This window comes from Microcaecilia unicolor, chromosome 7 (genome assembly GCF_901765095.1).
Source record: "Microcaecilia unicolor chromosome 7, aMicUni1.1, whole genome shotgun sequence".
Taxonomy (NCBI): domain Eukaryota; kingdom Metazoa; phylum Chordata; class Amphibia; order Gymnophiona; family Siphonopidae; genus Microcaecilia; species Microcaecilia unicolor.
The window spans coordinates 105,443,827-105,458,676 of NC_044037.1; positions in this window are offsets into that span (position 1 = coordinate 105,443,827).

The following is a 14,850-nucleotide window of genomic DNA, read 5'->3' on the forward strand; positions in this document are numbered from 1 at the left end:
TAAGAACTTGCTAGTGAGCCCAAGCAGGAAAACATTGCCACTGGCAGAGCTCTGAATTTCATTTTCAGACCTGTGCTTTTGAGCAGTGTCGGCCAGATGTGATGTATGGTTCTATAAAGGTGGTCTGCTAGCCTAATGGTTAGTGCAGCACCCCTAGATCCAGGTGATATGGATTCAAGTCCCACAGCAGCTCTTTGTGGTCTTGGCTAAGTCATACATGTGTATTTTTAGTTTGAACTACACCTTGTAATATTGGCATCCTGACGTCAGGCACGTGCTAGTGGCTAGCATGCATATATGATGTGGACACATACATTATGTCGTCATTGTGTGCTCACAAATGCCATTTAAGGTGCTACAGTGCTTGCTGTTTTCTTTGCCACAAAGGCCCAGTGTGTAGATGGTGTGAATCTCTGCTGTTGTGCTGCTTAAAGTGCAAAGGTGAAAGTGTGCAGCACAAGTACCCTGTATGTATCTCTTGTGAGAGCCTCATGCTGTGATAGTACATGTTTAGGCTGCTAGACACTAGGGTGTTAAGGGCAAGAGTATGGGTTGTTTGGACATTCCGGAGTGTCTTCTTCAGTACATCATGCCATGGAGGGAGTTCTCTGTATATGTAAGTATAGTAAATTGTTTTATTCTGTCTTGTTATATGTTACAGTGGCTAATGGTGCTGTTTGTACAAAGACAGTCACCAAAGTTGTTATGCATGGTCAAAGAAAAGGTCTGCAAAGGTAACTCCAGACAGCCCAGAATACGGCAGCCAGACTAATATTCGGCAAATCAAAACACGAAAGCGCGAAACCCTTAGGAGAAAAACTACACTGACTCCCACTTAAAGAACGCATCACGTTCAAACTTTGTACCCTAGTCCATAAAATCATCCATGGTGACGCCCCAGCCTACATGTCAGACCTAATAGAACTACCACCCAGGAACGCAAACAAATCTTCTCGCACATTCCTTAATCTTCATCCTCCCAAGTGTAAAGGTTTGAAATACAAACTAATGCATGCATCTACCTTTTCCTATATGAGCACGCAGCTCTGGAACGCGTTGCCACGTAACCTGAAAACGGTCTATGAATTGACCAATTTCCGTAAACTATTGAAAACCTATCTCTTCAACAAGATATATCACAAAGATCAACACGTGTAACTGTATAATCTTTAACATATCCAGAAATGTCTTATAATGCCTTATGCTTTAACACTATCATGTATTTCACCAACATGTAACCCAAAACCCTCTGTAAAACCAAATGTATATTCTCTTCTATTTCCAGTATCCATGATGAATTGTAAGCCACATTGAGCCTGCAAAGAGGTGGGATAATGTGGGATACAAATGCCATAAATAAAAAGTGTGAGTTTTGCAGAGCTGTGTGACAAAGGTGAAAAGCCTAATATGAGGTCTCTCAACTGTGCTGTACAATCTGTTTAGCCTATATGTAGAAGTAGTTTTTCTGCTAATCAGGTGAAAGCTACCATGCAGCTGAGAGTTAGGGATTGGCTTCAGGCAAATTAGGGGCATTTCAGTACTCATTAGCCATAGGCATTGTGTTTGCACACCTGCTTTCTCCAATTGGGTTTGATGATATATATTCAAGTAGTGAGTTTCTGTGCTTTCAGACTGCAAGTGTTTGTGTTTTCGCAAAGTTTGCTGCAATATATGTAAAGGCAGGGCTGGCAGAACGCGGTAAGTAGGGTATGCACAGCAGGGGGGGGGGGGTGCCACCATTCGAGGGGCGCCAGAAACTGCCATGCTTACATGTTGTGCTGTATTCCACTAGCCACTGCTGCTACACACTACAACCCTCCCAAGTCCCACTCCACTCATTATTTTATAGACCTCTATATCATATCTCTCCTTGGCCATCTTTTCTTCAAGCTGAAGAGCCCTAGCTGCTCATAGGGAAGTCGTCCCAGCCCCTTTATCATTTTCATTGCTCTTCTCTGTACTTTTTCTAATTCCACTATATCTTTTTTAAGATGAGGTGACCAGAATTGAACACAATATTTGAGGTGCAGTCGCACCATGGAGCGATACAAAGGTATTATAACATCCTCATTTTTGTTTTCCATTCCTTTCCTAATAATACCTAACATTCTATATGCTTTCTTAGCCACCGCCACACTCTGAGCAGAGAGTTTCAACGTATCATCAACGACGACGCCTAGATCCCTTTCCTGGTCAATGATTAAGTTTGGACATACTCTGTATATATAGATGCCTATTTATGGCCATGATTCCTGAACATGTGGCATCATTAAAGAACAGACTTTTAAGTGCCCAGTTAGGTATATATGCTAATCTCAATTTAGTTAAATGTTTCAGCATATCCATCTATTTGCTCCCATGATATAACTGAATTCTAGTATTCTGTCTCACTGTATTTTCAAATGTAAGCCACAGTGAACCCGAGTTTGCTTGGGATAATGTGGAATATAAATGTTAAAAAAAAAAACCTTTATCCTCCACCTTTTAAGACACTACCTATCTAGCTGGATGGTGATGGCACAAGGAAAGCAAGTTTGGTCCAGTGAAGACTAACTCAAAATAGCCTGTTCCTTAGCTGGGCTCTAGTATTACCATATTTAAAATGCAACCACACCATGCCTCTGTGGTTATGTTCCACTAATAAGTTGGCTGGAGTCACTGGGGTTCATTTTCAAAGCACATAGACTTACAATCCATAGGTTACTATCAGGCTTATTTTCGAAAAAGAAGGGTGCCCATCTTTCGACACAAATCGGGAGATGGGCGTCCTTCTCTCAGGGTCGCCCAAATTGGCATAATCGAAAGCCAATTTTGGGCGTCCCCAACTGCTTCCCATCACGGGGACACCCAAAGTTCCCGGGGGCATGTTGGAGGCGTAGTGAAAGCAGGACTGGGGCGTGCCTAACAGATGGGCATCCTCGAGCGATAATGGAAAAAAGAAGGGCGTCCCTGACGAGCACTTGGCCGACTTTATTTGATCCATTTTTTCTTATGACTAAGCCTCAAAAAGGTGCGCAAACTGACTAGGTGACCACCAGAGGGAATCAGGGATGACCTCCCCTGACTCCCCCAGTGGTGACTAACCCCCTCCCACCCTGAAAAAAACAACTTTAAAAACTTTTTTCCCCAGCCTGAAATGTCATACTCAGGTCCATCGCAGCAGTAAGCAAGTCCCTGGAAAGGGAGGTATGTGTGTGTCAGTGGAGGCATAGCGAAGGCATGGACGTCCTTCTTTCAAACATTTTGGATGGCTTGAACTACCCCCCCCCCCCCCCTCACAGGTCTGGCCAAATTTCAAGGGAGAGGAGTGGCCTAGTGGTTAGAGCACTGGTCTTGCAATCCAGAGGTGGCCAGTTCAAATTCCACTGCTACTACTTGTGATCCAAAATCCAAATAAATAAAGGGGGTGTCCTTCTCACAGAAACATCCACATTTTGGACGTCCTCAACTGCCGTCACAGGGACGCATAGCGAATGACGTCCTTCACCCATACTCTACAAAAAAAAAAAAGACGTCCCTGACGAGCACTGGGACATTTCACTGGGCATGCACAGAGCAGCCACGCATAATGCTTGGCTGCTCTGCACTGGCTTCCCCTCCTTAGGAAGGAAATCATGTGCAAATGAGCTAACAGTGAGCAGCTCATTTGCATGTGATTTCCTTCATGCATGCCCGTTCCTTTCCAAAACGCTAAGGGATCGGTAAGGGAAGGGCAGGGCTTTTTCCGTTCAGTTAGTGCATCAGTTTGTCCACTGCAGTGCCCCCTAGGGTGCCCGGTTGGTGTCCTGGCATGTCAGGGGGACCAGTGCACTACAAATGCTGGCTCCTCCCATGACCAAATGAGTTGGACTTGGTCGTTTTTGAGATGGGCGTCCTCGGTTTCCATTATCGCCGAAAACCGGGGATGACCATCTCTAAGGTCGACCTAAATGTTGAGATTTGGGCGTTCCCGACTGTATTATCAAATCAAAAGATGGACGCCCATCTTGTTTTGATAATAGAGGTTTCCCCGCCCCTTCACGGAGATGTCCTGCAAGGACGCCCTCAGGAAAACTTGGGCGCCCCATTCGATTATGCCCCTCCACGTAACTTTATAAGTCTAAGTGCTTTGAAAATATGCCTCTATGTAACTTTATTAGTCTAAGTGCTTTGAAAATACAGCTCACTGTTGTCCCACAAGTTTTTAACTTTTCTTGGGTATCCAGATAATTTATTTGTGGGATTTATTTTGTGGTAGAAAGTGATCTTGTATTTTGCTGTCTACAGTAGATAATCCAAATGGCTTTCGACGGCCTAAAAAACCTTGGTACCTTTTATAGTTATCCAAACAATTCTCCCCTTTGTAACACAAGTCTCAACTCACTTCTGTCCCCGCCTTATATTGATGCCAGTTCTGTGGGGAACAAGGCTCTCTTACTCTGGGATCTGCTAGAATCTTCAGATGTGGGCTTTCTGTTTATCTCAGAAACATGGCTCATAGAAGTTGATAGTCCGATACTGCCCCACATCAACCCACCCAGTTACGGTATTCTTCATTCTCCAAGACCGGGTAAAAAAGGAGGCAGACTAGCTCTTATCTTTAAGAGTTTTTTCCCCACATGTGTTTAGTTAGTTCTGGGATTTTCCCTGAACTGGAATACATGCTTTGCAAATTCTGCGATAATTCAAAATAAGCAAATCAAATTGCCCTACTTCTCATTTACCATCCTCCGGTAGTTTGGTCCAAAGCAGAACCTCTACTTGAAGAGATTAATTCCTCTGCCATGTCACAATTTTCATGGATTATTTTCCTAGGAATCTTAAACCTACACTTGGAAAATGATACAGACACCAATGTCCACAACTTCAAATCATTCCTGAAGGACTGTGAACTAACTACATTCTCTGAGGATACAACTCATGACAAAAGCAATATGTTAGACTTCATGACTTCCTATCCTAATAGCTTGATTAGTTCATTCAAATGGAAGTCAGTACCTTCATCTGACCACTTCCAAATGGATTTCACAAGCTTAACCAGACACAAGTCATCCAAACTCATCTCCACCAGAGGTAAAATCAACTAGGCCATTTTCTGGTCTGAGCTAAAAGATTCCTTCACAACCGCATCTCCTACACATGGTTTGATCAAATCCCGCTAGGACACCAAGGTGAATGCCATACTAGAAATTGTTCCATTTACCACTAAAAAAATCAAGACATCCAGAAATTCACCATGGTTTACAGAAGAACTATCCATCCTAAAAAAAGAATGTCGATGCCTTGAAAAGCAATGGAGAAAGAACAAAGGTACTACTGATAAATCCAAATGGAAGTCAGCCTTCCGATGCTACAAAAAGAAGGTAGCTGACTCAAAATGCCAATACTATAGCAGCCTAATAGGTCGATGATCTTGACAACAAAATACTTTTCTCCTTAGTTAAAACACTAGCTTCTACTAATAAGGATGAACATTCACAGAAAACATGTCTCATCGCCCAAGATCTAGCTGATCATTTTGCCAATAAGATCCTCCAAATTAGGTTCAAACTATCTAAAGCTACACCAACAGAGGAAAATAGTTCAACCCATAGCTCAGCCTTAATCACCGGAGATCCTACAACCCAAGGACTCAAAACTGACCAAAACTGGGAATCTTTTCAACCATTAACATTTGAGAATGTAAGATCAATGCTGTTGAAATGCTCCCGAGCCAACTGCTCCGTGAATCAATGCCCAAAACACCTACTCAAATTCATCCCTGTGGAAGCAATAAACTGGCTACTCGATAATCTCAATTAGCTGTTAAAAACTGGCTCTCATCCTCCTGACATAGGCAAAATTGTTCTCACTCCACTACTGAAGGGATCTGGGCTAGATATATCATTGCCTGCAAACTACTGTCCAGTGGCAAGCAAACTCCTTTTTACTAAAGTATTAAAAACTAACATTAGTAAACATCTCTCTTTATATCTGGAAAATTTTTCTATTTTACACTGGTCACAATTTGGCTTCAGATGATCGCATACTATGGAAACATTGTTGCTAGTTCTAACTATATATGTCAAACAACATCTATGCAAAGGCGACCAAGTAATTCTCTTCCAATTCAATTTACTGGCGGCGTTCGAAGCAGTTGACCACACACCCTCTCACCTATCCTGTTCAATCTCTTTATGTCATTCCTTGCCTCAATACACCTGGGACTTAATGTACTACTTTTATTCTATGCAGTTGACATCCTGCTTCTCTTACTAGTGACAGCATCAAACATAGATCCAACTCAGTCTGTAGTGAATGGTAAGACTGCTGTCAGCACCTGGGCCCTGACCAATAAACTGAAATTGAATGTGCAAAAAAACAAGTTCCTGTGGTTCTGAAATCAGAGAGTTGAGGTCCCATCATCAATATCTTTGACCAATGGTCAAACCTTTACAGTTGAATCTAAAACCAGAGTACTAGAGGTATTGCTTGACTCTTCATTCATCTTTGCTTCCCATATTAACCAGCTATGTAAGAAAACACTATTCAAAATGAGACAGCTACATCTAGTCAGATCATTCTTAGTCCAAAAGCTAGTCATACCTCACTTGGATTACTGTAATGTTCTATTTCTTGGTCAATATCAGAAAAAACTGCAAATCATACAAAACACAGCTGCTAGACTAATATACAGATTGAATAGATATACTAGTGTTTCAACTCATCTAAACAAATTGCACTGGCTTCCCATAGCAGAAAGACTCAGGTTCAAAGCTGCTTGTTTTTCAAATCCTACAGGGCTTCACCTCTGAACTGCTGACTAAGACTGCTTTGCTATGTCTGGTCCAGTCTAACAGACTGAAACAACTGATGCTAGCATTACCGTTCCAAAAGGCAATTAGAAATCAGAAGCTTTTCAGCTCTCTATTCCCTGTTCTTGGAGTCAAAATATGGAACTCTCTACCTATTCTCATCAGAACCGAAAACAGCTACCTCAACTTCAGGAAGAGGCTAAAAACCTTTCTCTTTCCAAAGACTGCTTCATAACAATCCATCATGACTTCTACCTTCTAGTATCATCCATTATCCTTTCCTTAATGCTTTTAGTCTCATGCATTAATCCAATGGTCTCTAATGCAGGGGCGTAGCCACGGGTGGGCCTAGGCCCACCCAGTTGGGGTTCAGGCCCACCCAGCAGCGGAGAGCTTCAATTTCGGCAGCGGAGGGAGCAGGCTGAGGTCTGATCCTGCTTCTGCCTCCCTCTCTCCCACAGCACTTCTCAAACGCTGCCTACCTACCGCCGCCACGATCTAGCATCTTCCTCCCGTCTCAGCACTGCAGCAGCGGAGCAGCAGTAGCGATTCATGCTGCCTCCTGCTTCGTTCTAACCCAGAAGCGTCTCCTCTGCCGCGTCCCGCCCCCATTATTACAACTTCCTGTTTCTGCTGGGGCAGGACGCAGGCGCGCGGCAGAGGAGACGCTTCCGGGTTAGAACAAAGCAGGAGGCAGCATGAATTGCTACCGCTGCTCCGCTGCTGCAGTGCTGAGACGGGAGGAAGATACTAGATCGTGGCGGCGGTAGGTAGGCAGCGTTTGAGAAGCACTGTGGGAGAGAGGGAGGCAGAAGCAGGATCGGACCTCAGCCTGCTAAGGGTGGTGCTGTGCCCCATTGAAGAGATGGAGAGTTGGGGGAAGGTCTTCTTAAGATAGATGCAGGAAGGGGGGCATGAGGTGGAGAGGGGCAAGAGAGAGAGAGAGAGAATTGTGGGACATAGGGTAGAGAGGGGTAAGAAAGGAAAACAATCTTGCATTGGGAGGGGAAAGGGACAAGAGAGGGAGAAATGTTGGACATGGGGGGTAGTGGGGAAGGAGAAATGGTAAATATTGGACTTGGACAGGGGGTGGTGAGGAGGAGAAGATAGATGGTGAAAAATTGGACATGATGGTGGAGAGCAGGAAGAGATGTTGGATGGGGCACAAGGGAGGGGGAGAGGCAGAAATGTTGGGCATGGCAGTGGAAGGGAGGAAGAGAGAAAATGCTGCATGGGGGGAGGGGGAAGAGAAGTGTTGGACCCATGGCACAAGAGAGGGAGAAATGGTAGAAAGTGGGAGAGAGGGAGACATATTGGACCTGGCGGTGAATGAGAGGGAGAGAGAAACACAGGAGCTGGAGAGGGGAGAAAGGAGGAGATATTGGATTCAGGAGCAGAAGGGTGATAGAGAGGTGCCGGACAATGGGAGTGAGGGAAGAGAGAGGGAGAAATGTTGGAACATGAGGGAGAGAGCAGGAGGGAAGAGAGAAGGGGCAGAGAGATGTAAGGCTGCAAGAGTGGGGTGGGGAGAAAGAGGGAGCAGATGCTGGGCTAGAAGGGTGGAGGAAAGTGTTTTTGTTACTTATTTGTTTGACCTCGTTTTCGTCCTCTTTGGGCTATTCCATATGGAGGATTGAACGTACTAAGTTCATCAAGAAGATTCTGAATTGTTTTCCTTACTTCCATCGTCACCCAGTCCCATGGGGGTCTGGTCTGGGCAGGCATCAACAGCCGCAATTCGAAACTAATTCCCATAACTACTGCTTTCTGTCTTTCTGGATCTAGGTATATTCTGGGCCATTTATGTTCCCACATATAGTCTGTTAGAATCTATCAGTATTTTATGCACCAAATGAGTGTCTGGTGTGTGTTTAGTTTTGTTTAGTTAGTAAAATAAGGAATACTTGAAAATAAAGACAGAAATAGATTTCAGATAGAAAGATATTTATTCTTACCAATGTTTCAATTCAGTACAGACATCGGACAGATTCTGGGTTCAATAGCACAGTGCTCCGCCGTCTGAGAAGTGCTGAGGACGACTTCTCCAATTAAGCCAAAATCTCTCTTCTTTTATACACTTACCTCTCCATAGAAGTCTATGGAGAGGTACAACATTTGTCAGTTATTTCTCAATTTCTGCGGTTATACTTTCGCGTCCTGCCATCTGTGCATTTGTACCCAGCTCCTTCCGTTCCATCTATTTCAACAGGTTGCCACATTTTCCGGTTATGTCAACATGTTTTTAGAACAAACTGTTTTTGCGGTTACTAACATATTTTTCTGTTGAGATATCAGTTTCACATAATGTTTTTGCAACACCTCTCATCACATCTTCTGATCTCTGTATCATTTTATACATTAATATAAAAAAATAAACCCCATTTTGAAAGCCACATTTTTTTCCATTTTATCCATCATTCTTTCATTACAGGTGCTACATTTTATTTGAATATTGTACCTGTTTGTGCTAAGACTCATTGTTCAGACCTGCTTTCTGCAGATTCTTAAATATTAATTCATTTGTTACTTGTTTGGCCTAATCAGTACTTTTTCAGATGTTTTTGGCTCTGTGGCTTTGTCCATCACAATTCCTGTGGTAGATCTAAAACCAGGCCATATATTAACAAAAGGAAGATGGCGGAACCATGTGGGAGAGGCCAGGAGGGAGAGGAAGAGGGTGGCAAGGAAATAAATAAATAAAAAGATAGTGATTACAGAGGATAGAAATATGGTAATGAAAGGGAATGGAGGGCTGAGGAAGGAGTGAGATGGGGAAATGGAAAAGCTAGTGGGTGAGAGAAAAAGATGAAAATCTGATAGGTAGCTGTAAACTAAAAAGGAGGAGAACAGTGAGAGGGTGAAATTTGAGTTGACAGCAAGGCAGAAAGAAGAAAAAAGAGAGGAAAGAGCTAAAAATAAGAAGTCAATATGTCAGAAGCAGGTGTAGTGAAGGTAAAAGAAGACAAATGGACAGCAGCCGCTTGAAAGAGAATTAGAAGACGACAGACAGGAAAGCAGAAAAGAAACTGCAACCAACATGATGGAAAAATACAATGTCCAGACCACAAAGGTAGAAAAAAGCAATGTATTTTGAATGTTTTAAATGGAATATGTTGGCTTTGGGAAATCTACATAGCAAATGTGTTTGTATCGTGTTCAGGAGAAAGGAAATGCATTTCTGTTTTTATTTCTCCACTGTTGAAGTACATGCTAAGTTTAACTTTTTGGGGTTCCGAGTTCAATTTTTGTCTGAATATTTTTATTTCTGATACGTGATCCCTTGTTCTGTATTTGGTGAGGGTCTGTTGGTGTGACAAGTAATGGCAGGTTGGGAAATCGGAGGGCAAGCAGGGAGGAGAGGGGATCAGGGAGGGGGCCCTAGCATGTCTAACACCAGTTCTGACCCTTGCTGTATAGCTGGTAGGGATCCCAAGCCTCCCCAGCTGAGGACTTCCTCTAAAGACAGCCAGAACTTCCTTCTACCAAGCTCTGCAGTCGGTGACAGCATGCTTGAGTCACCGACAGCTAAGCACGCATAGGGTGCTGGCATCAGTGGCTTACTGATGTTGCTGCTGCCTGCCAAGTTTGGTAAAAGGGAGTTCTGGCCACCTTCAGAGAAAGTCTTCAGCTGACAGAGCTTGAGGATCCTTATTAGCTAATGTATTTATATTTTGCGGTAGGGCAGGGCAAAGAAAATATTGTGCCCACCCACTTTGGGCTCAGGCCCATCCAAAATTGGCTGCCTGGCTACGCCACTGCTCTAATGTTTCTCAAGCCTCACACTAACACTATTTGCTTTTGCCTCACCTAGAATGTAAACCACACTGAACCCTGGGAAAGGGGATATTATTGGCTGAGAGTTCCGGGTGACCCAGGTAGAGTCGGAGGGAGTTCGTCTGCGGCCTGTGGTCCCGGGCCCAGCAGCCCAATGCCCACGCTGCCCTTCCCGCCGCGTGGCGGTACAGCGACGCGGTCTTCCCCAGGCGGCCTGGTTGCTCTGCTGCTTTGAGGGCAGCCCTGCTCGGTCACTCTGAGATCAGCCCAGCTGCTCCAGCTTTCCCAAGCCAGCTTCTCTCTGACTGCTTGCTTACTCGCTCCAGACCGGCAGCTCCAGCTTCCCCCTGCTTGTTCCGGTTCATCTGCTCCAGCCTGCTTGTTCCCAGCTGAGCCCAGCTGCTCCAGCTTTCCCGAGCCAGCTTCTCTCTGCCTGCTTGCTTACTCACTCCAGACTGGGGGCTCCAGCTTCCCGCCTACTTGTTCCGGTTCATCTGCTCCAGCCTGCTTGTTCCAGTCCAGATGCCCCAGCGTGTTCCAGTCCGCTTGTTCCAGTCCAGATGTTCCACTCCGCCTGATCCCAGCGTGTTCCAGTCAGATGCCCCAACGTGTTCCAGTCCGCCTAATCCCAGCGTGTTCCAGTCCGCCTGATCCCAGCGTGTTCCGGTCCGCCTGATCCCAGCTTGTTCCAGCTTGTTCCCAGCTTGTTCCAGTCCGCCGATCCAGCTTCCCCCTTGCTCGTTCCAGTCCATCTGCGCCAGCCTGCTTGTTCCGGTCCAAATGCTCTAGTGTGTTCCAATCTGCCTGATCCACCTGCTCCAAGCTCATTCCAGTCTGCATGATCCAGCTTCCCCTTGCTTGTTCCAGTCCATCTGCTCCACCCTGCTTGTTCCAGTCCAAATCCTCTAGTGTGTTCCAGTCCGCCTGACCCACCTGCTCCAAGCTCGTCCCAGTCCGCCCGATCCCAGCTTACTCCAGTCCACCGATCCAGCTTCCCATTCCTGCTCCAGTGTTCCAGTCCATCTGCTCCAGCCTACTTGCCCCAGTACACCTGCTCAGCCTGCCTGCTCCAGTACATCTGCTCCAGCGTGCTCCAGTCCGCCTGATCCGCTGCGAGCCTCTCTGCCATTGACTTACCTGCCTGCTGCTACCTTGTCAACCATTGACTTACCTGCTCGCCTGCCTGCCTGCGAGCCTCTCATCCATTGACTTACCTGCCTGCCTAATGCTAGCTTGTCAACTATTAACTTACCAGTCCATCAATTCCAAACCTCCAACCCAGCTCTCCATTCTATCTATCTACTTAACACCTTAGTCACCACACAGTCACCTGCTACACCTCAGTCACTACATATGGCTCCTATCCACATTCTCTTCCTTGCCCTGTCCCTTCCTAATCTCTTCTCTTCCCCACCCCCACTGTTCACCATTGGAACTCATTGCCCTCCCGCCTGGCCCGCCACGGCATTACCCTTTTCACCCCCATCCCTCACCACCTCACCATCCCTCTTATTCCCCTCCTCCATCCTAGCTCTCAACCTTCAACACTTCCTTCCTGCTATTAACCCATCCCCATTCCTCCTAAGTGCACCCCGTCTTCGTCGCCTTCGTCGCCCGTCCTCCCCCTCCCTCCTCCACTCTCTCTTGCTCCTCCTCCTACTATCCGCCGGAGACATTAACCCTAATCCAGGTCCCCCTCATCTGTCCCCGTCCTATCCACGCGGACGATCCCGGGACGTCTCCAATCTCGTCTCTATTCCCCTCCTCCCCCTTCTTCCCTCCCCTTCTCCTGCGCCTTGTGGAATGCCCACTCAGTCTGCAACAAACTGCCCTTCACCCACGATCTCTTCATCTCCCACTCCCTTCAACTGCTCGCCCTAACCGAAACCTGGATCTCCCCGGACGACTCTGCCTCAGTCGCAGCCCTTTGCCATGGTGGTTACCTCTTCTCACACACTCCCCGCCCAGTTGGCCGTGGTGGAGGCGTTGGGTTACTACTCTCGCCCTCCTGTAGTTTCCAACCCCTCCTCCTACCGCAGTCTCACTGTTTGTTATCCTTTGAAGCCCACTCCATCCGGCTATTCAACCCGCTACCACTCAGAGTGGCAGTCATCTACCGCCCCCCTGATAAATCCTTCTCTTCCTTCCTTACCGACTTCGATGCCTGGCTCTCTGTCTTTCTTGAACCCTCATCTCCATCCCTCATTCTCGGAGACTTCAATATACATGTTGATGACCCATCCGACCCTCACGCTTCTAAGTTCCTCACCCTAACTTTCTCCTTCAACCTCCAGCTGTGCTCTCCCACCCCTACTCACCGTGACGGCCATTGTCTTGACCTCGTTCTTTCCTCATCCGGCTCACCCTCCAATTTCCAAGCTTCAGTTCTTCCTCTCTCCAATCACCACCTGATCACATTCACACTTCTTCACCCCCCTCTGCCCCACCCAACCTTAACCACCACCTCCAGGAATCTCCAGGCCATTGACCCCCTCACCTTATCCGCTAGTATCTCTAATCTCCTCCCATCCATCATGTCCTCCGTGACTGTTGACAAAGCGGTCTCTGCTTAAAATGCCGCTCTCTCCTCTGCTCTGGACACCCTCGCACCATCCACCTCCCATCCCACAAAGCCTACTAATCCCCAGCCGTGGCTGACCCCTTGCATCCGTTACCTTCGCTCCTGCACACGATCTGCCGAACACCTCTGGAGGAAATCTCGTACTCATTCAGACTTCCTTCACTATAAATTCATGCTATCCTCCTTCCACTCCTCCCTATTCCTTGCAAAACAGGACTATTACACCCAATTGACCAATTCTCTCAGCTCCAACCCTCGTCGTCTCTTCACCACCCTTAACTCTCTTCTCAAGGTGCCCCCCGCTCCCACTCCTCCCTCACTCTCTCCTCAATCACTGGCTGATTACTTCCACGACAAAGTGCAAAAGATCAACCTTGAATTCACTACCAAGCCATCACCCCCCCCCACCCCCCCTCTTCACCCATTAACCCTCTCCCTCAACCAACCAACCCAGGCCTCCTTCTCCTCCTTTCCTGAGATCACCGAGGATGAAACCTCCCGCCTTCTTTCCTCCTCAAAATGCACCACCTGTTCCTCTGATCCCATCCCCACCAACCTACTTAACACCATCGCCCATACTGTCAACCCCTCCATCTGTCGCATCCTTAACCTCTCTCTCTCCACTGCAACTGTCCCTGACACCTTCAAGCACGCCGTAGTCACACCTCTCCTCAAAAAACCATCACTCGACCCTACCTGCCCCTCCAACTATCGCCCCATCTCTCTCCTACCCTTCCTTTCCAAAATACTTGAGCACGCCGTTCACAGCCACTGTCTTGATTTTCTCTCCTCTCATGCCATCCTCGACCCACTCCAGTCCGGTTTCCGCCCTCTCCACTTGACAGAAACAGCACTCTCTAAAGTCTGCAATGACCTGCTCCTGGCCAAATCCAGAGGCCACTACTCCATCCTCATCCTCTTTGATCTTTCTGCCGCTTTTGACACTGTCAATCACGATTTACTTCTCGCCACACTGGCCTCATTTGGGTTCCAGGGCTCTGTCCTCTCCTGGTTCTCCTCCTATCTCTTCCACCGCACATTCAAGGTGCACTCTCATGGATCTTCCTCCACTCCCATCCCGCTATCTGTTGGAGTTCCCCAGGGATCTGTTCTTGGACCCCTTCTCTTCTCTATCTACACCTCTTCCCTAGGCTCACTGATCTCATCTCATGGCTTCCAGTATCATCTTTACGCTGATGACACCCAGCTCTATCTCTCCACACCAGACATCACCGCAGAGACCCAAGCCAAGGTATCGGCCTGCTTATCTGACATTGCTGCCTGGATGTCCAACCGCCACCTGAAGCTGAACATGTCCAAGACCGAGCTCCTCGTCTTTCCACCTAAGCCCACTTCTCCTCTTCCCCCACTCTCTATCTCAGTTGATGGCACCCTCATCCTCCACGTCTCATCTGCCCGCAACCTCAGGGTCATCTTCGACTCCTCCCTCTCCTTCTCTGCGCATATCCAGCAGACTGCCAAAACCTGTCGCTTCTTCCTTTTCAACATCAACAAAATTTGCCCTTTCCTCTCTGAGCACACCACCCGTACTCTCGTCCACGCTCTCATCACCTCTCGTCTCGACTACTGCAACTTGCTCCTCACTGGCCTACCACTCAGCCATCTATCCCCCCTTCAATCCATTCAGAACTCTGCCGCACGTCTCATATTCTGCCAGAACCGATACACTCATATCACCCCTCTCCTCAAGTCGCTTCACTG